This window comes from Bombus affinis, chromosome 11, assembly GCF_024516045.1.
Source record: "Bombus affinis isolate iyBomAffi1 chromosome 11, iyBomAffi1.2, whole genome shotgun sequence".
NCBI lineage: Eukaryota > Metazoa > Arthropoda > Insecta > Hymenoptera > Apidae > Bombus > Bombus affinis.
The window spans coordinates 4192936-4217391 of record NC_066354.1 but is presented as its reverse complement, the minus strand read 5'-3'; the positions used below and the strand labels follow the sequence as shown (position 1 = coordinate 4217391).

General features: G+C 38.0%; 1 protein-coding gene and 1 long non-coding RNA gene across 5 annotated transcripts in view; one reads left to right on the top strand and one right to left on the bottom strand.

Moving 5' to 3' along the window:
- The window catches only part of LOC126921616 (sodium/potassium-transporting ATPase subunit alpha), a 166439-nt gene that overhangs the window by 71107 nt on the left and 70876 nt on the right, over positions 1-24456 (bottom strand). The gene's annotated exons all lie outside the window — the stretch shown is intronic.
- On the top strand, positions 353-12173 carry LOC126921655 (uncharacterized). The gene is made up of 2 exons (XR_007712501.1): positions 353-450; positions 12071-12173. It is a non-coding gene; the product is annotated as an uncharacterized LOC126921655 (long non-coding RNA).

Below are 24456 nucleotides of genomic sequence, written 5' to 3'. Positions count from 1 at the left end.
CCACGGTTGTACAAATTTTCCTACGGCCAAATTGCTGGAAAACTCGCAAGGGTGAGGAAGGAGCGTGACCGTCGCTTCGCGGAGCCCCGCAACCCCTCCACCGCGACCAACCACCACTCCCCGTGGCACCGTTCGAACCCCTAGCCTAGAGATGCCCGTTTCTACCTCCAAACACCACAGCGCACGCTCCGACGTCGCCTCAGTGACTCTCAACTACCGTTCACCGTGTCTGCGATATTCTCTTCCGTCTGCACGTCGCTCCCTGGGGAAATTTTTCGGCGAGAAGTGTGCCGTGACAGAGGGTTAATTGGGCAAGACCAAGAAATACTGGCCTCGCCGAGTCGATCGTGCTTCCGTGGCGCTGCGAACGGGATTACCGTTTCGCGATCTATGATAGACGATGGTTTAATGGCTCTGGGGACGCTTCTTCGTGAACTGGGACAATCCTAGGTGAATTAAGAATTTAGTGTTTTGCAGTGGAATCGAAGGAGGAGGATTGTTAGAGTACGTTCTAGAATTTTACATTTGACATGGTGTTGCTGTTTGTGAACGATAATATCGGGGCGAAGATTGGTAGGAGGATTGTCGAAGAGGATTAATGTATAGGATTTTACTTTTTTATGCAGTACATTGTTGTTCGTAAGAGAAATTTAAGGGAAGTGGGACGATATCGGATGAGTTAAAAATTTACTGTTTAGTGTTTGAGACGGTGAAATTATTTATTATATATGTATTATTAATAAAAGTATCATTGGTATTTTGTACATTAAAGAATAAGAAAGAAGATTCTATCATAGGGATTGATGTTTGTTAAAGGAAATTCGATTCGATCCAGCAGACAATACAGCAGGCTCCTCAGTTTCCGCAAGTGGGACAGCTATTATTTCCAGTATCTATCTTACTTTTTACAAAAAAAAAAAAGACATCGTTGCTTCTTATACGGTGAAGAAGGAAAGTCGTTTGTCAAAGAAAATCCAATTTAATCCAAACGGCAGAACAGAAAGATCTTAAATTTTCCAAAAGTGGATCTACTTACAACTTACATTTTAGTTTCTACAAGAAACGTCGTTTTACATTATTTAACTAATAAATAGAAAAATAAATATACATAAAGAAAAGAAAAAGAAAAAGAACGAGATCGGTGTTCATCAAAGAAAATCTGCTCCACGAGCGATCCACGAAACAGTAGAGAAGCTTCCTAAATTTCCGGAAGTAGGACACCTACATACATTTCTAACTTCCATTCTAGTCTTTTCTCTTTCAACGAACATTGCTTATTTATAAATCATAGAATAAACGGCGAAGGAAAGGATTCGATAAAGAAAATCCGATTAGTATCAAGAGACCAGTAAAGAAGGTTCGTAAAATTTTTAGACGACAAAAGGAAAGACTGAGCACGAATGAGAACCACTGAAACGCGATCCGTGCTACTGGGCTACGCGCCACACGGCGCTTTGGCCGACCGACCGACTCTACTCGCACACGATCCTCCTTCTCCCTCCGCCGTTATCCGGCTCGCACTCTCTGTCTCTCTTTATCTGTCTCATTTTCTACGTCTCTCTACGCTGTACCGGTTCCCTGCCTCGCTACGCCATGCAAATCTTCCGTCTTGCACGTTATGAGGAACGAGCCCTGTCTCTTCTTCCGAGTTTAACCGGAGACCACGCCACGATCCAAGGGATCCCGTTTCCTGTTCGTTCTTCGGGATGATCGAGCGGCCTGCATTATTCCATGCCTTGCATTACGGCCACGAGCTTCTAATCATCAGTTTTCACCCACCATTTCCACCATGAAATTTAGAATCAGAAAATCCGAGAAAATTTGAAAGAGAAAGCGATCCTGAAATATTTCGGCGAGAAAGTTAGGGACAAATAACATTGAACATTTTAGAAATTTGAAAGAGGAAGCCAGGCAGATAAGATTGATAATTCTTTAGAATTTGGATAAAAATGCCAGACAAATAAGGAAGGAAAACGAGGAAGCTAGAAAAGTAAAATTGAAAAATTGAAAATTTTGAAGGATAAGCGGGACAAATGAAGTTGGGAATTCTTGAAAATTTGGGAGAAGAAGATACATATATAAAATTAAAAATCGTATGAAATGTCGGCAGAAAGTCAGAGGAATAAAATCGAAGGTGTTTGAAAATTTGTAAAAACGCGACAAACAAAATTTAATAGAAAGCATGTTATGAAAGTTAAAAGGAAAAAGGATAATTCCTGAGAAGCTTAGAACATGAGTGAACGCTTTGTTAGGATGATTCGATACGAGTGGAAATTTTCCAAAGCAATTTGCGAACATCCTCGCTGTATTGCCTTCTATTGCTCCTGTTTTCATTAGCCTGGTCAGCAGAAGGTAGGATCGAATGCACTCTTCTCCAATGATCTTAACACGATTGAAAATCAGGAAAAAAGTGGGGCTTGGAGAACAGACACTGAATCGTTCGTTGGTGTTTTATATCGTTTGCTTTCTCGTAAAAGGAGGAAGGTCATTTATTGAACCCTTTGAGTTTTAGAAACGCTGGACTCGTGCGAGTAATCTGAGATTTAAAATGTAAAAGGAAAAAGGAACAAGAAAAATTCTGTGAAACAAAGAATCTAATTTATCACGTCTTTCTCGAGGCTCTTCGTACGTAAAGTTTTAGAACATGTAGAGAGAATATTATATAAAGATCGTTAGCACATAGGTGCGATTTTCAACCTGTATGTAGCAAACATTTTAAAAAAGTGCAATACCTGAGTATTTAGTCAGAAGCACTGACTTCTTTTTCCTCTTAGATTTTCAAATGAGTCGTTCTTAAGATAACGTGGTTAACTCCATTTTTCTTAATTTTTACAATTTCACTGTCGATCGATGCTTATATCGTATAATTTCATCAATCTCTGCCTATTGTTCTGCGGAGTAAGTTTAATTTGACAAATGATGTGAATACCCTCCTATCTTGAACATATATTTTTTGGCGTGACACGAAATTTTAATAACTAGTACACTGCGGATTTACATGCATTTATGCGAAATTTAAGAATACGAAAATGCATAGAATATGCATAACGTACAAAAAAAAAAAAAAAAAAAGAATACAAAGCTTCCAACGTAGTATATTCGTTACAATCTTTGTTAGACAAAACAAGTTTCTATTTAAAGCCTGTTCCTTTACTTGCGCTCATAAAAATGTCAATTCGCAGAAAAATTCACACTCTAATAATTAGTTTCTTTTTTCATGTGGGCCATGAGGTGGAAACGGTAGAGAATTATTGACGATACATCAGCATCGTAGGTAATGAGAATCAGGTCTGAAGGGAACGTGTTAAAAGCAAAACCAAAACCGTGTCTTTCACCTGAACGCCTTATGGACGGTCCTCTAATGGATTACTTGGGAAACAGCGATAACTTCTCGCTTGAGAGTCTTGGAAGACAATCTTGGCAGAAACCAGTATAGCAAGTGCTGGATAAGGTAAAAGAGGAATAATAATAGAGGTTGTGTCTATAAGCGTTTGATTGTAATATTGGAATTCGTAATTCTATTGCAATTCTGGATGCAGCTGCATTTGCCACATGTGGGTCTTAACGACGTATAAAAACGACAATATCTTGAAACTATAGAACAATTCACTATTGTTAAGTTTTAAGGCTCGGCGCAGACGAATGACGTTATTGCAATTTTACAATGTTAATATTATACGATTTGCCATTCTTCTATCTCCAATAACGAGATTGCACACTCGTGTGCATTTTATTTTGGTTCTTCATATTCTACTGGCACAACAACATTAAACATAATATGGAAAGTTGTTTTAATATCGTGTCATCGTTGAAAAATATAAAAATAGAGAAGATTACGTACAAATAAATTTACAACTATTCGTAACTTTTACTTTGGAAAAAAAGCCCGTGTTTTAAACATTTTTCGCGGTAAAGGTATATATGGTAAAAGTGCGAAGAGTTAAAATTAAACCGTAAAAGCAGAAAACGATTAAAATCAACGAAAAAAGATCACTTTAATCAGTGGAATTATTTTTCTACCAGCTCTCCTGAAATTTCTCACTTACCATCTGATGGAAAAATTTTTTAAGCTCACAGGATCCTCGTTTTATAATTCTATCCAATCCTACATCATCAATGTTAACAAGATCGTATGGTTCTTTCCTGCTAAGCTCTTTACCAATTAATACACGTGTTCCTGAACAATGTAGACAAAAAGATATCGAATAAGAAAATATCCTAATATTTTCTTCCAACTATCGATCGTTGCTCGGACGAAAAGAAAAGATTGATTTCGATCGGAAACCGTAACATATCTCAGTCTCCTGCATTTTTCCATGGTTCTTCGTCGTGTGCACAGTGGCGGAGGCCTTTACGTTTCGCTAGAACGAAGAAAAGGAAATTGAATCGCGAGCCGCACCGGGTTTTCTCGTTGTCAGCGATTTAATCATCGGTCGGCTATCAACGCCAGCCGACCATCCTTTCCGGGGGCTTTTCATTACGGTTCGTTAAAACGACGACTCGAGTCTAGTCGTTTCCAGGCACCGAGCCATCCTGGTGAGTCAGGTCATTGCCGGAATTACTTGATAATTACTTCTGACACTGGCGACACGAGAGAAGAAAAGAAAAGAAGGAATATCGATACTGAGAACAGGAGTTTTAAGAAGAATGGTTTCTCGGATATTAATGGCAAGATTAGGCGATCGTTGTGCTCGAAGATTAATTAGAGGGATGGAAAAGGAATTATTAAGCATCACCGTAATTGCTGCTCTTTGTTTCTATAGGCAGCCGATTGTAATATTTCGATTAAATTAAGTTTCAATTATTAAATTCGATTTTCAATTGGTACTTTGTTTCTACAAATATAGATGGATGGTTGTGGTACTTCGATCAATTAAGCGTGATTTATTATTTGAAATATATTTCAAATATGTAAAATTAGTCGATCGTAATTAATGCTTTGTTTTTATATCAGTATGAACAAAGTAAGATTGTAATATGTGGATTAAAAAATGTACGTTTGTAGATATCTGTTTTTGTAGATAGAGGTTGCAAAATTTGGATTAAGTAGATGCGAGTTGTTATCTGCAATATTTGAAATATATAAAATTAATTGATCATAGTTTTGGGATTAATTAGCTGGATGAAGAAGGTATTATTAAGTATGATTACATTTGCTTCTCTGTTTCTATATATACAAGTGGGTGATTGTATTATTTGGGTTAAGTAGCTGCAAGCCATTATTTGTAGTATAGGTACGGAAATTTATTGGTGGAAGTGTGAAAGAATTTGACCAATCGCGGTTATTATTCTTGGTTTCCTAAAACGCACAGCTCAGCTGCAGTAGAACGAGTACATTCCAGGTCAGACTTGAATTATCGTTTAATTAGAATTCAGAACGAAAAATAATTCAAAGCCGCATGTATGGTACCAATATATTTATTATACGTGCAACACGACCACTCAATATTAATCGTCAAAACAATGTTCAAAAGCAGCAATTGAATTCCAAAAATTTAATTACCCTGCCTTATAGCGTTGTGCTCAAAATTACTTTGTTTTCCAACTGGAAATTGTATGTCATGCTATGCTTTTTTCTCTTTCCAATTATCATACACTATCGTACTGAACTATCAACTATGCGATTCAAACATCATTCTCCACTTTCTCCCAATCGATCGCAGGAAGCGCGCCAAGAGCTAAATCTCCCTTTCCAAACCTAATTCACAAGGCCCACAACTGGAAGCACGCTTGCTGCCAACTAAATCAACTGTCACAAACTTGCGACACCTGAGCACCGTCCCAAAACTCTCTTCCTCTCAATCGATCACACAAAGCTCACCAAGAACGAAACTTCCCTTGCAAACTTAATTTACCAGATCCACGATCACGAATACGCTTTTGACCGCGTGAACCAACCATCACAAACTTAGCCAACTGTTCCATCCTTGGTTTCCCCTCGATCGATCACACAAAGCACACCAACGATAAAACTTCTCTTCCCAAGCCTGATTTACAAGATCCACAATTGCAAGTACACGCTTCCTGTCATTCGAACCATCAACTATCACAAACCTAGCCAGCTACTGCATCCAATTTCCCCTCGATCGATCGTACAAAGCACACCAAGTACGAAACTTCTCTTTCCAAACCTAATTTATAAGATGCACAATTAGAAGCCTCGGTTTCTTCTAACTTCCATTTCCGGCTGTTCCCTCCCATCCTGCCCAACCGTCACAAACCTAATCACCGTTTATCCAACCTCGAAACTATTCGCCATCGTTTTCCAATCAATCATGCACTTTTAATCGTGTTCTCAAATACACGACCAGTCGTCCAATAACGCGAATCATCGAAAATACGGCTTGCCGATAAATAACACAAAAGCCAGCTCAAAGAGCAAAATAGAAGGACACAGAGAGAGAGAGAGAGAGAGAGAGAGAGGAATGGAGGGAGATGTGAGAGGGAGGGTGCGCGACACGATCATCAAAGCGTCAGCCAGATCGATGCTACGCGGGGGTGGAAGTACTTCCGCGGAACTGGGCTAGGCTAAAGTCCCTGAAACAACTCGTTACGTAACTTCCGGCGGCATGCCGCCTTCGACAATGCGGTTCCTTCTTGCGAAGCAGCCATCGTTTTCGACGCTGCTTAACCCTCAAATGCTGCCACTGGGTCTCTTTGACCCTACGCTGTTGTATAACACGGGCTGATACAGAGAAAAGTCGTAAAATCAGGTGGCCATCGAAACGAGCAGATTAACGAGATATCGGCAGAGGTTTCGATTAATAAGAATCGACAGAAATGCGAACAGAGATAATTACAAGAAGCTTGGAACGTTGGCATGTTGGAAAAATATTCTTTCGGTCAACGGAGTCAATGTACGACATGCAACTATTCCATAGAACATGCAACTGTGGAATATCAGTGCAGAATGTTATGTTTTAGAACATGAAATTCTATAGATTTCTGGTCGAATCGTAGCTTCGCTCTGCCGTTTTTTCATCCATTGAAATATCGCTAACAATATATGTATTGTTTATATTTTTCATATTCTTTATATTAGGTTGTCCGAAAAGTTTCTTTCGTTTTATGAGGAAATATAATAATAGACGCACAACGATATTTCTTTTATATTATCTTGTCGAATTACGTACGATCCATTTTGTTCTGTTGAGATAAGCACCGTGACATTTCACAGACTTGGTTTCACGTTTTTATGAAGGTACATTGTTGTAAAAAACACGTTTGCGAAAGAAAGACACTTTCCAAACAACCTAATATATATATACTAAACAATATGCAAAACTTGAAAACTCTGTAATTAACAGTCAGTTTGCTCCAACTAAAACTTTTATATAAAACTACCAACTAAAACTATTATATAACAAATTCTCAGAATTAATATATTCTTTAAATTTTGTGCTGCTTCAAAGAGCAGGCAATGTATGCATTTGAAAATTCCATATCACCCAGAAAATAATAGAAATAGAAAATTTACCAATACGAATAATAACGTTAATAAAATTTCTTATTCCTAATCGCTGCCCTGTGTACATTCAGGATCATTTTCATTCACCTCCTTGAGCTGTCTGGCGTGGCAGAGTTAAAAAGTAAACCCCTTCCTGTTTGTCGGACACGCCGACCATAAAAGAGGCAGAGAGTCGATGGTCGTTCGTCGGAATCGATAACGCGTAACAGACGTCTCTAGAATGGTGAAATATTAGAGGAAAGAAAATTGTCTATTCGTCGTTGTCGCTGAGAGAGCACGTCGGTAGATCGAAGTAAAGAAATTTTGCGGATTTCTTTGGGAAAACTAGAAGAAACCGGTGAATCCTGGGTGGTTACGTAACACGCGGAAAATAGTCCGTTCCACGAAACTCTGGAGAGTGCCGTGATTCGAGCACACTTTCCACTTGCCTCCATTCTAAGCTTTGAACTAAGCCAAGGTAGGCGGACAGTTCGCTCTTGTGTTTCATTTTGCCAGTGGCTTTTTCAGAATTTATGGTGATTCCCTACGCAATTGAAAATATTCGTGAATGTTTTAATAAAATTTGGGACGGTTGATACGCCTGGAGAACGGAACGTGCGACGACGTTTCATTTTTAAATTGAATTTAGCGAAATTTAATTAGATGCCGCGTGATTTGCAATCCTTCGGGTAGAATTTATGAATTTTATGGACCGTTGATCGAGATTTATTAACTTTGCATATTCGCTGTATTCCGGACTAGAATATATGAAATTCATCCAGCTCTCGATTAAAATTCACAAGATTTCCAGTCTGCCAATTAAAACCTGTAACACGCGTAGAAAGTAATTTGAATTTTCCTAAAACTAGCGTGCTTTCGATCGAAACCTTGGAAATTCGAATGAGCGTAAAAATGATAAAATTCTCTAATTATAATCTCAAATACGATATTCCAAGTGCAATGTCAAGCTTCCAAACAATTCACCAAATACTCGAAATTCCGCTCGATATACCAAAATTAGCCACACTTCGACTAGAACTCGAGGAATTGTTTAAAATAAAGATTCGCAAGATTTACCAACCCATCGCCGGAATTCTTAAAAATCGCCAACCTTCGAATCCGACCAACTTCCAAATTTAAACCCCGTCGAATTCAGTAAATTGTACGTTATCAGCGACTCTTCAAGCCAACCATTCAACCCCTCGAAGCCTTAATCGAGCGCTATGGCGACCAAATCACCCACATACAGCCGAGTCAATTTGTTTGAACGAGCGCAACACACTGGACGAGTAAGCCCGATACAAAAAGGATTGAGGGAAAGTACGGAAAGGACTTAAAGAAAAATACAGCGTAAATGGTGGATTTCGTAGAAAAATGGCGGAAGTGTTGGATGTGCAATGGGTGAAAGAAGGAAGGCGGCCAGACATTGTGAAGGTTCATCCGATCGTTGATAATCGAGCAACGTTCCACGTCAAAGGGAAGGTGCAGTGTCACGGGACACTCGTCACTGTCACACGAGCCGACCACAGAGGTGTGAACTTGAAACGATGCTGGCAAAACTGGCCAGCCAACCTTGACACAGTTGCCCGTTCGTGATTTGTCGTACAAATTAAATTTGCATAAGTAGCACTCCGCTGATTAGACAGACCCGGACTTGTTCTACCCCAACTCGTTTCAAAACAAGATATCGAGGCGCCGTTAGATCGACGCCACTATTCTTTCGTATCTCTCCTTTAACTCCATTCCTCCTCTGCTTTCAGTTCTATCTTCTAATTACAAAATGAAGCGAGTCACCGAGTTTCTATATTGCCAATTAAGGATTTCTGCGAATTTCATAACACGAAGATAAGACATACGAAGTAAAATATATCCGCGTCTTTTGTTCGAAATTTCAAAATAAGCTACGTGACTAAGGTAATGGGAATCTCTGTCTTTTCTTACAAAATTACCAGCTGCCCCGAATTTAATAATATCCCATTAAATTATCGATACACGCGCACCGAACCGAACGCTTTTATTCCAAATTTTCATTTAGCCACCTTCGTTAACCGGCGAACTCACCCTTGTAACTCAAACACGGAAAATTATTAAATTTCTATCCTATATCTGCTGTACGTATAGCTTCTTAGCAAATTAACAGAAATTATTCGTAATATCCGATATTACGAACATCGAACATCGATATACGATATAAAATATATTGGTTTGGCAGCTAAGTGATTGCGGATTTTGTCAATACCATCTAATAACGAAATCCGCAATCACTTAGTTGCCAACCCAATACGTACAAAGATTCCTGCTCTTTCCGCGTTTGTTATATAAGCGAAGGGAACTGGATAAATATATATTACAAACCGATACTTCGATCGAATACGGGGCATCTGCAAGAGATCGTTTGTATTAATGTTTCTTCGAGAAGGACACATCCTGTGCACGAACATGACGTAATTACCATGCGCTGCTGTGACAAAAAGTGATCGTTCGACTAATTGGTCGTCTAGTCGACACGAAAGTAGTTTGACGATTAACGCGTGAGTCATTAAATACCATTCGCATATAGCAAAGTACGTGTGTACACGTTGTGCACGTCTCTATTAACGTCTGTGATACCGCACGAATTTGATTCGCAGGAAATGAATCATGTTTCGTGGCCCCTTTCCTCCCTCGTATCACGCGTATTACGCTCGCCAGCCCGCCAGTCTCTCTCTCTCTCTTTCTCTCTAATAATTCTCTCTCTAACCCTTCTCACTGTTTCTTTCTCTTTCTTCTCGCTGCTGCACTGTGTATTGCGTTACCCCGCGTTGCCTTTCGTTATTAAAACTGTACACAGCGGAAGCGAGATTGCGCAATCACGTGTGGCACGATGAATTTTCACCGGAATTTTTCCCACCATCGCGCATCGCCGAGAGAAAGAGCTCGCGATCCTCGCAAGTTAAACGAACGAAATAACCGACGTTGGGGGTTGGCAGTTTTTAAAATTGAAACACAAGTAAGGTATTTGGATTACACGGCTCGCGGAAGCGTTGTACGAACGTAGCCGGCGCGCGATCAAAGAGAACGCGTGGGTTCGGGCGAGCAACCAGGGTAAATGAAAATTTCGAATGAAAGCGCTGCCTCGCGTGTATTGATACTCTAATCGCCTATTGCACGTTACTGGATTCGTAGAAGTTGCTCATTCTGCAAGAAGGGAGAAATTTAATGATCTGCGATATTTTATATTGAAGCGGTAGCGGGCAAATCTAAACGAATTAAACAGAAACGGAAACAGATTTAAATTGAAATTAAAAATGCAACGTACGGTTAGGGAAGATTTGGAAGCTTCGAAATTCAGGGTACGATACCAGAGCGGAAATTTAGAATAGATTTGAGAATGGAAATTTCGAATTACTTTATTTATTTAATATATATATATTAACGGGGGTAAATGAAAATTTGGAACGGAAGCGCTGCTTCGTTGTTTTATATTGATACTTTAATTTGCGAAAGTTGTTCGTTCTGTAAAGAGGGAGAAGTCTCACGACGATTTGCGATATTTTATATTTCAGTGGTAGATAAGAGTAGATTTAGAAACTTGCAAATTAGATTAAATTTGAGAATGGGACTTTTTCAACCACTTTGTTAACGAGGGTAAGTGAAAGTTTAAGAACGTTGCTCTGATGTCGAAATGCAGCGTATAATGTGTGTCTGTGTTTTTGGCAATTTTCATGTTATTTTCCTTCTCCAAATTTATCTTTCCCACGCGAAAAGAACATATTGAGTATTCTATCATTCATACGAAAATATTTAAATAATTCGATTTAATTTCAATTTAAATATCCAATCAACCGCATTAAAATAAAATGTATATTCGTAAAAAAGGCTAAAAAATAATATTCCAATTATAAATTTAAATTTGTTATCTCATACAAATTATAATACCTTAATGTAGTTACACGTCCTGATCAAATTAAAATGGCAGAACGTAATAAGAAAACTTCGAATGGATTAAAACGTTTAATTATTTACCTAACCATCTTTTTTTTAACAAATACTTCGAACGAAAAGAAAAGTAAAAAACACTTGTACTTACAACAAAACAAAACGTTAAAAGTATACGCACGACACTGAAGTTATTGTTTGAGATAAATTGTTTAAAGCGCGATTTAAGAAAACATTTTACGAACGTGGAAGTCGATTCTGAGGACCTTTTAATTACGAAAAACATAATTTTCTACCTAATAACCATAAACCAGATTTTTCTCCGTAAACTGAATATCCGAAAGATCGTGTAGAGGAAACGTGACATTTCGAAAATTTCTCAAAAGCCTGTCTCGTCCCATCGCTCGGTTAACACCGCATTCTCCTATCAACAAAACGAACAAACATTTCGTTGCATCGTATTTCATTCGGGGAACAGCGAATGGAAAATGTAAATGAAGTCTTCGTTCGAAAGTTTATTAGAGTGTACCGTTGTATAATTAGCTATTACTGGCTGCTTATTTTAACGATAATGGCGCGTGTCAGTGGAACAATAGTAATAATATTCGCGTTGTTGTCGTCGACGTTTGTAGCAACGTTTCGAGATAAACGACAGATCGTGAGTCCTGTATTTTAAAATAATAACAGGGGAATTATGGTTTCTAGGTTTGTAAAGATATCGTTGAAAGAGAAGGAATAAAGGCAGAGACGAGACACAGGGGCTGCAGACAGATAACCACTTGACGACTCGAATGCAACGGGGGATGAACGACGGGGGAAAAAAGGAGAGAACAAGCGTCGTAAGCCTTTCGATAGCTACGACTCGTCGTCCGTAGTCACAGATCGATACTTCAAACTGGTCTTGCATTTCCAGAAGAAGAATAAGAGAAACTGTTGTTCCACTTTGTTAACATTTTACTTGTCACTTTTGTAAGTTCTTGTGTTTCGTTTAATGAAAAATATCGTACGCGATCATTCGATCGCTGTTAGAAATTTTACGGCAAATGATTCCTTCGAAATATCGCGTTTTATGAGAATATCGTGTTCGAATTTATTGTAAATATTTAGTCAATGTAATTTTTGTACGAGTTGTCTTTTATTGCGAGTGCGTCCAATTATTATTAGCGATAAATATTTCTGCGTACGATGGCTACAAAAAGTATTTACCCTTATTTTCCAATAAGGTGATTTTTTATTAAATTATAAATTTCATTCTCGCAGTGTCGAATTTTTGGAATCGTAAAACACTACTAAATAATACGAGATTTATGACAGTAGGATTTAATTAATTGGTATGTAAATGCAATGATAAATGCATCGATGTGTAAATACTTTTTGCAGTCACGTACTATTTCATAGTTTTCCAAATTCATGCGTCTTATATTCGCAAATATCACGTTGCTTTGTTACACGCGAGCAACAAAAGGCGTAAGAAGCTTAAGGGAGGAACAATTGTTATTGCAATAAGAGCAAGTGACTTTTATAAATTTTTTTTAGCTAGCTACTAGTTCCTTTCTGGGATGTAAATATAGTCCTCAAGTGCAAATGTAATTTTCTTTCGTTTCAATTCTTATCGTTCATTAACTTTGCAAATTGCAACGTTTAATAACTTTTTAAATCAACGTGCATCGATAGCTGGCGATAGTTGAAAATTGATTAATCAATTTCGGGCGAAGCTTCGTTCACTTCGTCACAAATTTCTCCAGGGATCGAATCCCAAAGTCTTATTCGATTATTTATTTATAATACATCTTTAAACAATATAATTCAATTTATCGAGAAAAAGACGCGTCTTTCTTCGACGCGCCAGAACTTTCCAATTTTTCACGTTTCTCTTCCAAAGGTAGGTTCGATCCCAACGTGAACTATCGAACTTTAAGAAAACTTCTTGACTTCTGCATTCCGATGACAGATACCGCGCGTCAACAACGGTTACATCGTCCAAGATGATCGCAACGTTTGTACAATATAAACGACAAACTATAAGCAAGACGAACTGAAATAAAAATTACATTTGTACCTCCAGTCTATCTATCTGTTGGGTTGACAACTAAGTAAGTCAATACCAACTAATGACAAAATCCGCAATCACTTAGTTGCCAACCCAATACATCCCAAAAGGTTCTAATCGCATATAACCGATAGTTAGCGTTTAAAAAGATTCGTAAAGATCACTTGTCTTCATCGTTGTCGCGCCAGAATCTCTGTTGAGGTTGACTGACAGAGGAACGAGTGGATGAATTTGTAATAGAAACATACATTATGATAAGTATAGGTATAAGTACAGATATAGTGTATTCTGATTCAGATCCTCACTCTCTCAGTGTAACAATACAATAGAAGAAGGATGATAGGCAGAACGTTCATGTATTTATAGCAAAGGACTAAGTTAACCTTGGTGTTTAGCTCTAGCTAAAGGCTACAAGAAATAGCAATAGAAATCTACTTATAGTTCTTTTGTTTCTAGACCTTGTAACCGAAAACAAAATTTATATTCAATAATATGAACCTCTCGATATTTTGAATTTTTTTCGCTAAATTCAATTCTCTTCGTAACAGCGGTCTCCGGGCCACGGATATACAAAAGAAAAAAGAGTATACAGTTTTCCTTGAAGTAATTACTTCAACAATCTCCTCCTAGACTTTCAACAATGGTGGCGATTATCACCAGGAAATTTAACGCTGATCCTCCCTTTTCACGGTTGCTTATTTAATCTCGCGGAACGTGCCTCGTTCTTCAACGTTCAGCTCGACGCTATGAGTACTTGTTTATTTGGACGAGTGGCAGGGTGTCTCAGGCCAATTCTTCGAACGAGCATCCCAACGTTGTCGTTGAAACGACGACGCTTTTATTACGGTCTCCTTGTTATTCGAATGCTCGCGCGCTTTTGTACGTTTTACGTCGCCACCGGAAAATTGGACCTCGTATCTGGCGTCTCATCCTCGTTCCCCTTTCGGCTCCTTAAGAAACATCACTAACCTTTTTCGTCTCGGAGCTGTTCCCTCCTCGGAGAGAAACGCGGCTACGTTCGGCTTATAAATCTCCATTAAGTCGCAACGACGTCCCGTTCGTCGTTTGCTCTTCACTTTTCGTCGTTGAAGCCGAATCAACGCGTTCAACCATTGTGTGGCTATGGAGCAGTGCCTAGGGATCTTCTTTAGGGATATCGTGGCGTAAAATTATTTTTTTCCCTTTTCCATTATATTTTCTTTTTGATAATTGTCATTCTAGCGATGAAATGGCGCGTTAATGATACCAAGGAACCTTGGTTTAGCAAGATTGGATGTAGCATAAAAATACTTTCCCATTTTGATGACTTTTTCTATCATTCGTCTTGAAGTTTAAGTTTATATTTCAACGAGAAACTATACACGTTGAAAACACCAAGTTATTTTTATTTATCTTCCGCATAAAAAATATGTCCTCGGAATAATCGTAAATAACACGGTGTAAATTACGAATGAAATTCCGACGAATGAAGTTGAAGGTTTCAGTGGTTCTCGGTAAGAAGTATGCGAAAGACAAAGAAAAAATAATTTCTCCAATACGTACGCTGTGGAAACTTTACTTTTTAACATTAACGAATCGTCTCGATTCTCGTTGCAACTATAACCAGTGGAATGCATACATCTGATGCTCACTCAGGGAAGTGTCTTAGGACCAATATTATACACACTATACACTATACAACTACCAAGAGCAAAATACTGACATTCGCGGACGACATTGCTGTATTAGTTCAGGCATACTTATCCAGAAACAGCAGTCATATTACTACAAAAGCACGTCACAAAAATAGAAAACTGACTACAAGATAAACAAATAAAGGCAAACCTCAGTAAATGTAACCGTGTTACATTTACACTAAGAAAAGGGAAATCACCAAATAAATGGCACGCATATAGCACAAACAAGGCAAGTTAGATAGCTAGGACTTCACTTAGACACACAACTTACATGGAAACAACATACCAAATCAATTATAGACAAAATACGGATAAAAAGAAGACAGATGTACTGGCTAACTAGTCGAAACTCTAAGCTCAGCATAAAAAATAAACTTAAAAATCTACAAAACCTCTATGGGGGACAGCAGCAATGAGCCACATAAATAAACTATAGTCGCTACAATCGAAGATACTGAGAACAATAGTCAGCGCCCCGTGGTATGCCAGAAACGAGGATATATGCAAATACTTACAAATATCAACGGTCAAAGAATAAATCGACAGGTACGCAGAAAAATACAAAGAAAGAACGGCAACACATCGAAACCAGCCGGCTGCTGAAGCGAGCAAAACTCACATAAAAAGAAGACTAAAAAGAAAACATGCCATTGACCTCACTAGAGAAATAAAATAGTCAAACTCGAAGATGGTATCCCGCTAGAGGTAGCCATCCGCATGTTATTTAGCAATTAAGTTAAAAAAATTTACCAAATGTCCAATTGAACAAATTGTAAAATACAAAATAAATAATAAAAAAAAATCTGATGCACACTGAAAATCGATTAATTTTGATCGTGACAACGAACTCTGCTGTGCCATTGAATTTCCAACAAAATTGCGGTATAAGTAAAATAAAAGTTAAAAAAATTTACCAAATGTCCAGCTGGACAAGTTGTAAACTACAAATTAAATAATAAAAAAAAAAATCTGATGCTTACTGAGAATCGATTAATTTCGATCGTGACAACGAACTTCGCCGTGCCATTGAATTTCCAACAAAATTGCGGTATAAATAAAATAAAAGTTAAAAAAATTTACCAAATGTCCAGCTGGACAAATTGTAAAGTACAAATTAAATAATAAAAAATATCTGATGCTTACTGAGGATCGATTAATTTCGATCGTGACAACGAACTTCGCCGTGCCATTGAATTGAATTTGCAACAAAATTGCGGTATAAATCAATGCTTCGTAAAAAGAAATCAATAGAAAAGCAAGCGATCTAAAGAAACACGTTGCACGATAGATTAATCCCGTAACTTGAAGAAACTTTGAACAAACTTACTATCCAACTTTGTAGAAAAACATCTCGTATACGTTGACCCGATACTTTTAGCCAACTGAAAGCCCGTAATCGATTAGAAAATCACGCGAGAGTAGGATCGATCGGCAACCAATTGCACATTTATGCTCGAGCTTGCAACTCTCTGGATGCTGTTAATCTCGCCTGTTTACAATACGCGAGCGTGTTTGGTTCATCGATCTTCGGGCGTCGCGTTTTGCGATGCAAGTCGAACAATTGCCAGGAAATGGGTCAAGTCCTAATTGCATGGACGCCGGGGGGCAAGGTGAGAGGAAAACAAAATGTCTCGTGACGTATCGTTCGATTTCCCGGTGGGAACGTCGAGCAAATGGCCCTCGTTAAAAAATATCGAAACACCGTTTGCTATGGGCGAATTTAATGGAGGTAGTTGAAGAGGTTGAATTAATGGCAGAAGCGAATGAATTGCAGGCGAATGGCTGGCGCGATATTTCGAAGACCTACGGCCATTGGTAACGATAGAACTGATCGAAATTTGATGATGATGAGTTCGAGATCGACGTGTTGACTTTGTGTAACGACAAACTCGTATTTTCGTATAGCGAGAGTATCCGTGTTTTGAAAATCAGCCATTAGGTTGTATTACCAAAATACATTTGACAATATTCGTATTACAATAATTACGATATTGGCGTCCAGATTTTAAATGGAAGCGAGCAATTTTATTATTACAGTCTATAGTTATTCTACGAAAATAGATATATTACTTGTGCGTGGGATTATTACACCGCGAATTCTTATTTTTCAGAATATTATTTGGAAAGTGGAACCTCGTTAGAAAATTGTTTTACCTGGAAAATGTATAGAAAGCATAACAGTTCGCATATTTCGTACATTTTATTTCTATATTGCGTGCGTTCTTTATTTAATTTTAACTTTCGAATTTCCTAGAAATGTGCAAAAATGCGCGATCTAGCGATCGTACAGGATGTATATCTATCTCGAAAAATTTGAAGTTTCTGGAAAAATCGTTAAATAAATGGTACAGGTTGAAAGCACTGTGATAGAAAGAAATTTAACAGTGACGTCATATTTAGTATATTAGTCGTCAATAACAGTGGCAAATATCCTACGATATCATTCGAATTATCATCACGCAAACAACAGAATTATTTAGACGCAATTTCCTTTATCGTTGCGCGCTCTGAACGCTCTGTCTTAGCTTCGGAAAGCTACACAATTTTCTAAAAACTATCAATATTGAACGAGTAGCTGCTATCATCTGCTCGCCGTTCTTTGCTTTATCGTTGAGTACATATAACTTTCCACTTGTGTACCATGTGTCAATAACGCCATTTCTAGTGCTAGAGCGATTTAATTAAAAATCGCAGCACGAAGTCGCAACGAAACGAACAGAATTCCTTTAAAGAATGCCGAAAGGTACGGCAGGTTTGATTCGAAGGTAAAGTAGAAAGGGAGACGAAAAAGAAAGAAAATGGAAAATTGCCGGTGAATTGGGCGGATGCGTCGCCAGAGAATTGATAGAGAGGAGGAAACATCGAGAGGAGGAAAAACGAAGGCACAGAAGTTCCGTGCCAAGTCAATACTTCGTTCCCGATAACGTCACTCGATTACCGATTAAAAGAAGATTTCGATATCGAACCTCTTCGTATCTGGCTAAATAATCAATCGTCCGACCGCGGCTGCTTTTTCCCTTTGCCTTTTCTTTTCTTTTTTTTTTTTATATATATTCTTTTTTTCCAAGGCGATCAACTCTTTGCCGCTTTCTCCGAGCCAATTTGTTTTAACGTTTTAAACACGATGGGACGATTCAGACACAGCGTGTCGTTTTTTCAATTCGTATATTTTCTGCGTCGTTACAAACGAATACGTGAACCGTTCCAAAAAGAAATATTTCGGTCTACGTGTTTCATCAGACGCGTGGAATGAAAAATTTTGTAAAATAATTGGAAAATTTTCCTTGACGTTTACAAATTCATACAAACAAATATATTTCCCTATTAAACAAGGGAACTATCTGTCACGCTGTATACAGGGTGGTCCGTAACCGGTGATACGATGGGGTACAGGGTGATTGTACGCGAAAAAATAAGTGGAAAATATGTAACGAAATTTGTTGGTAGGACGAAAAATTTGTTTCTTTAAGGGAAAATCGAGTTTGAAAATTTATCGAATGTACTTAGCCATCCGTCTGCAATCTTATTTTCACATACGTCGTCTGCATACTTTCACAGACTTTTTTTTAGCTTTCCGTGCTTTAAAAAACCCCGCCAATATGCTCTTCCAAGTTTCCGGAACATTAACCGATAGTTTCCATCGTCACATATTACCGTAATCTTCTTTCAAGCAGAGCAGGATTTAAACAAAAATATGGGAAAAATGAAAAATTGCTTGAAACTGCTGGTCGAAGACGACCCGGTGTGCAGATGGAAGGTTAAACTTGACCAGATACCGAGTACATATAAATAAACAATCGGTTGGAAACAAGTCGAAGATATAGAATAAAATTGTTCCGTTTAATGCTCCATTTTCGCCCCATTTCTCGCATCAATTTGTTTTTTTTTTTTCGATACTTTCAAACATTTTCACGGTAAAAAATTATATTATTCTGCCATTTATCGAGCAATTTTTATGAAACTTTTTCTTCATCTTCACCCATAAAATTAGATAGCTTTGAAGAAGAACTCGTATGACGGCGCGTGGAGGACAAAGAACAAAATTAATTACTTATCTTTTCATTTCATCGATGGTTTCACCGTGATGTTAATTTGTCATATAGTCTGACACGTGCACATAATACATGTTAACACTTTGACTGCCACACCGAAATCACATGTGTCGCTCAGGACGCCACGGGAATATTTTTATTATTCAAAGCATATAATGGCAAAATAATAATAAATTGATGATGTAAGACAACTTATTGGTGGTCACGGGTGACCACCGTGGCGCCTTGGCAACAGTTGATAGCGACATATTATAACAAGGCTTCGTTTATTTCAACAAACCATTCGTATTCGTTGTTTCGTCGTAAGCAAAACGTTCAGAATATATTGTTGAAACGCGTAGAAGATATTAGTAAACAGTATTTGCTCGTTCTATATATAACAGTAAAGTATGTGTACGTTTCTAACTTCGATTATATGATTATAAAGCATCATTTACGATTATTTTCTAAGGTATGTTTATAATAATATTCGTAGATTAGCCCTCAAAGATATTAATGCAAACACAGTGCACCGTTAGATGCAAGATTCGTTCTCATTTTTCTCTTATTGATGTTCTAGTAAAAATGTTTAATTGTTCAATGGGGCACTTTTAATTTCAAAGTATCTTCCATTTATCGGTTATATTCAAAATGCCCTAACTGTCAATTTTCATACAATTTTTACAATTGTAAGAAGTTCAAGCATTCCGGTCACCAATGACCACCGTGGCGTCACAGTGCACGTCACATCCACAGACTTAGACCGACTAGAGTTTCTGTTTCTACCTTTCTATATTTCCATCTTTTGTGCTTCTGCTTTCGTCGTTCGTAGACTATGCTGGCGATCCACCAATCGCACTCGCCACTTACGAGTCACCCCGTATATTTCATTTCTATGGGCAACGAACCGAGGAAAATTTTCGCGCGAAACGACCGGCGAATTCGGAATGAAAAGATTATGTAAAAGAATCCACTTCTTGGATTTCCATCCACCCGGAAACCGTGTCATCAAATTCCTATCGAAGGTTTCTCGAAAGGTTCGCGGCTTGCCACTTATCGGTACTTTACGGTCGAGATACCTCGAAAACGCGTCGACCGCGGCGCGCTTGAAAAACTGATCAAACCAGAAGCTAACGCGTTGCTCCTACACGGCGTAAAGAAGCCGATGCGCCGATCATCGTAAAATAGAAATAGGATCGCTTAAAGGTTCCGACACGTTCGATATTTCGTTCGTCAGCAGCGTGTCGCCTTCCGCATCTCTCGATAACACGCCTCGTTTATCGATCGCACGCGATCCAGAAGAGGCTAGAAATCGAGCTTTGACACTGCAACGTTCGCGAAAGAGGAAATGAAAGCTCGAAAATAGCCCAAATCGATGATCGAAGAGGGTTGATAGGACTATGTACAGAGAAGGTGTTTATGTTCGAGACTTTCACGATGATTAGATGATACGTTCGCGCTTCTTTGGCTTTCCATCGTGTTTTCGGCAGGTAGACCCGGGGTTAGGTAACGCGTTAAATTTCTGGAAATATCATTTTCTAAAAAAAATATAATCTTCTATATAACACAAATTTTGAATATGCGATAAACAATGATATTTGATATTTTATATTATCGACATGATTGGCATGACATTATTCACATAACGCGTACATAGTGAACATATAATTACTAAATAAAATACATAAAATTACTTTTCCATTAATTAAAGTAACTTTCTTTTACTGACTTGAAATTACAGTATAATATTTCTTTCGCGAGTAGTTGCTTTTTCTATTTTTTTAATCTTCAATCTGACCTCCTTTTAAGCAACACCGATCGTTACTTGGCTGTTTTAAACTTCTAGTTAGTCAACATTTATAATCCAAGTCCGCAGGCATCGAGCACGATCGAAAAAGTAACGCTCTCTTAACACCTGTAACAACTAATAAATCTCACGACGAAGAAATCTATCGCACGTGGTATGCACGGAATCCTACAGCATAAAGAAACCAGACGAAAAATTAACGCAATGTACTGAGCGTAAGGATCGGGCGCATGAAAAATGCAGCAATCAAAATTTTCTTCATATTTATCTAAATTACGATTGCGAATAATTGGTTAGAAATTTCACTTCTTTTTCTTTACTTGTTAATTAAATCAATAAATATTTTGATTTTATAAAGCGTAGCAACACACATTAGGTGTTTGTTATTATCGAAGCCACGCAGTGTTACAAGCGACCTGAGATCACAGTCGACTGTAACACTTTCTCCGCTTCTCATTTTTTTACCAATAACCTGTTTATTACTTGAAATACAACGAAACATTTGTAACTCGATAATGTCAGATAAGTAAGCGACATTTTCGTCTAAGAATTTTTCTCGTAAACGTAATGGCTCCAGCGCGATCGTATTGCAAAATCAAAGTGCTATTACCTCGGTCTACTGTGCGCGTTAATACGACAATCGTCCGGAAAGTAATACCTGTTTACGTGTAAAAGTCAAACAAAAGCATGAGATGCGCTTATAGAAGATCATGTAGCTTCGTTCGTACGTTGACAGAAATCATACCAAATTTTTCGTATTCAAATAATTATTATCGTGATGATTTCATACGCTTAAAATGACAATGCAAATTGAAAATTCTGCTGGTGACGAAGCGCACGGTCCGTCGCATTTTTACGCTTCTTGAATGTTGAAAACCGTTGCTTAAGAGGACTACACCATCGAATTACTGTAATTTATCATAATAAGGCTATGGTTAAATCATTTGTAAGAAGATGGATGCTATCATAAACTTTCCGGACGCCTGTCTCATTGCAGAGAAACGTGACTGCGAATTTATCGCACGTGATCGACGCGCCAAACGAGCCGCACTGCCTCTTTTTCTTGTTCTTCTTCCTTTCTTTCTCTTCCTTTCTTTTTTTCGCGGAATTGAAAGTATCTTTGTACAGGAAACAATGATTCAAAAGACGACGTGAAGCGATGGTCGTGTAAACGGTGGAGATGTGTGTCGAAGGTATACGAAAGCCCGTCCCACGTTGCGACAAGTGTGCAAATAGGAGCAGTGGTTGTACTAGAAAATACCTAAGTATATATACTAAAATTTTGAACGAAGAAATCTTTTCAAAATGCATCCGTCTGGTTGTTATTTCTAAACGTAGTAGTCTTTGTCTCAACGTTTCGGAAAAAGGTGGAAAATACAAGTAGGGAAGCTACGATGTCACAACGAACGAATGGTATAACGACTGTTAAATCGAGCGTAGTTACGTGATCGAATATACTCGCAAAAATCTTTGTTCGTTTGCGATTGATTTTGTAACACTGACATCGAAGAAACAAGATGCTATTCCATATTTGACGACATTCCACTATAGCCGGTGATGCTTAAAATAAAAGCAGACTAAGCGGTTTAACGCGCGAGACTGAATAGAATTCTAAGAGTAGAATTATAAGGTCGAGTTAAACGGAGTAAGAAAAATAAAGCGAGACTAACGTACTCGTAGCGTAAAGAGTAAAGCAAAACTAGCGTAAGGTAAGACTATCGAAATATAGAGAAAACTGTATGACAAGCGAAACGACCTCGCGTTTAGAATGTCTGTGTGAGTTCTTTGTACTTTATGTATCACAGCCTATAGACCATGGTCGTAGACTTCTAGCCAGAAGCTTTTAAATAATAAAAAAGGAAGAAAAAAAAAGGTAAAAGTGTATGGCACACGCGTTGCTCGTTTCGTAACTCGCTGTCAGCATACGCAGAAACGCGTTCGTCGGTGTCGGCGTGGCTTTTTCGTTCGTCGGGTCATCTCTCTCTTTTTCCTTCTCACTTGCACGCTATTCTCCTCTCTTTTCGTGGGACGAATTCGAGTGATACGCGAGATTGGCGCAAGGCCAGCCGACGATTGCGTAACTCGCGTCAATGCGAATCGCTCGACCGCTCGATGAATGCCGTTCGCGATGCTCGGTCGTCTGCTTTTTCCTCTCGCTTCCTCCCGGAACAGCCAACAGAGCAACGGTTCACCTGTGCCTGTCGATCTCTCGATCGCTCTTCGATTCAGTGGTCTATTATAAAATCGAAAATGCAAGGTCAAATAAATAAAATTTATTTACCTTCTTTTTTTTTAATGTGTCATTTGGTATTGCTTTGGTATATTTATACAATGACTACAGAAATTATTTGTACACACCCTTATTTTTCAATGAAGAGTGTTTTATCGCGTTCCACGTTTCATTTTCATAATAGCCGAATTTGTGCAGTAGTACGGAAGTACTATGAAACGATGCGAAGCTTAATATACTTGAATATATTTATACAAATACCATAATAAATAGAATGGTGTGCAGATACTTTTGTATATTATTTGATGGCTGGAAATCACAGTGGTGCGAGTGAAAATTTGAAGAAGCTGTATTTACCATATATACCGCTCCTTTAGTTTCACAATTGATTAAATTATTATCGAATTCTCTGCAGCAATATGTTTTTACAATATGGAAAAGTAGAATGAATTTTTTCTAATTCGGTGCAATTCCATTTATCGGAACGAAACGTTAGTTCGTGGGCTGAAAATCATAGTTGTGCGACTTGAAAATTTGAAGAAGCTGTATTTGGCCACACGTTGAAATTCTTAAACGTGTGGTCCCTTTGGTTTCATAATTAGCGAAGTTGTTAATTTATTCTCTGCAGCAATACGTTTTCAAGACATAAAAAAGTAGAATGGATTTTTTTTTAACACAGTAGAACTGCATTTATCGGAATGAAATTTTAATTAGGGGCCGATTAACTGAACTTCCGTCGATTGAATCCGCGCATCCCGACGTGAACTACAATTTTGCGTACGTATGTATGAGAAGGAAAAATAATTAGTGGAGAAAATAGATCAACTATTATACAAACTCCAATTATACATGCGTATAAACTGTTTACTCCGACAACTTTAGATAAACGGGGTTCTACAGTGCAGAACGCAACAGATTATTTCATAAAAACTGCCAGTGAGCTGACTCACACGCCACTCGAGAATCTCGGTTAACCATTTACCTTTGAAGGTGGAAAACTAGAAATTAATTTTTAATTAAACCGAATTTCAGCTCCGCGGTCTCCACAAAATTAAACGAATAACGCATGTAATATATATATATATATATTATTTTTATATTTTAATAGTTTTCTATTTTAATATATATAAATTAGAAAAGTAGAAAACGAGAAATTTATTCTTAATTAAATAGAAGTTTAGCTCCGCGGTCTCCACAAAATTAAGTGAACAACATATGTAATATATATATTAGGTTGTCCGAAAAGTTTCTTTCGTTTTATAAGGAAATAATAGACGCACAATGTCTTTTGTTTTAT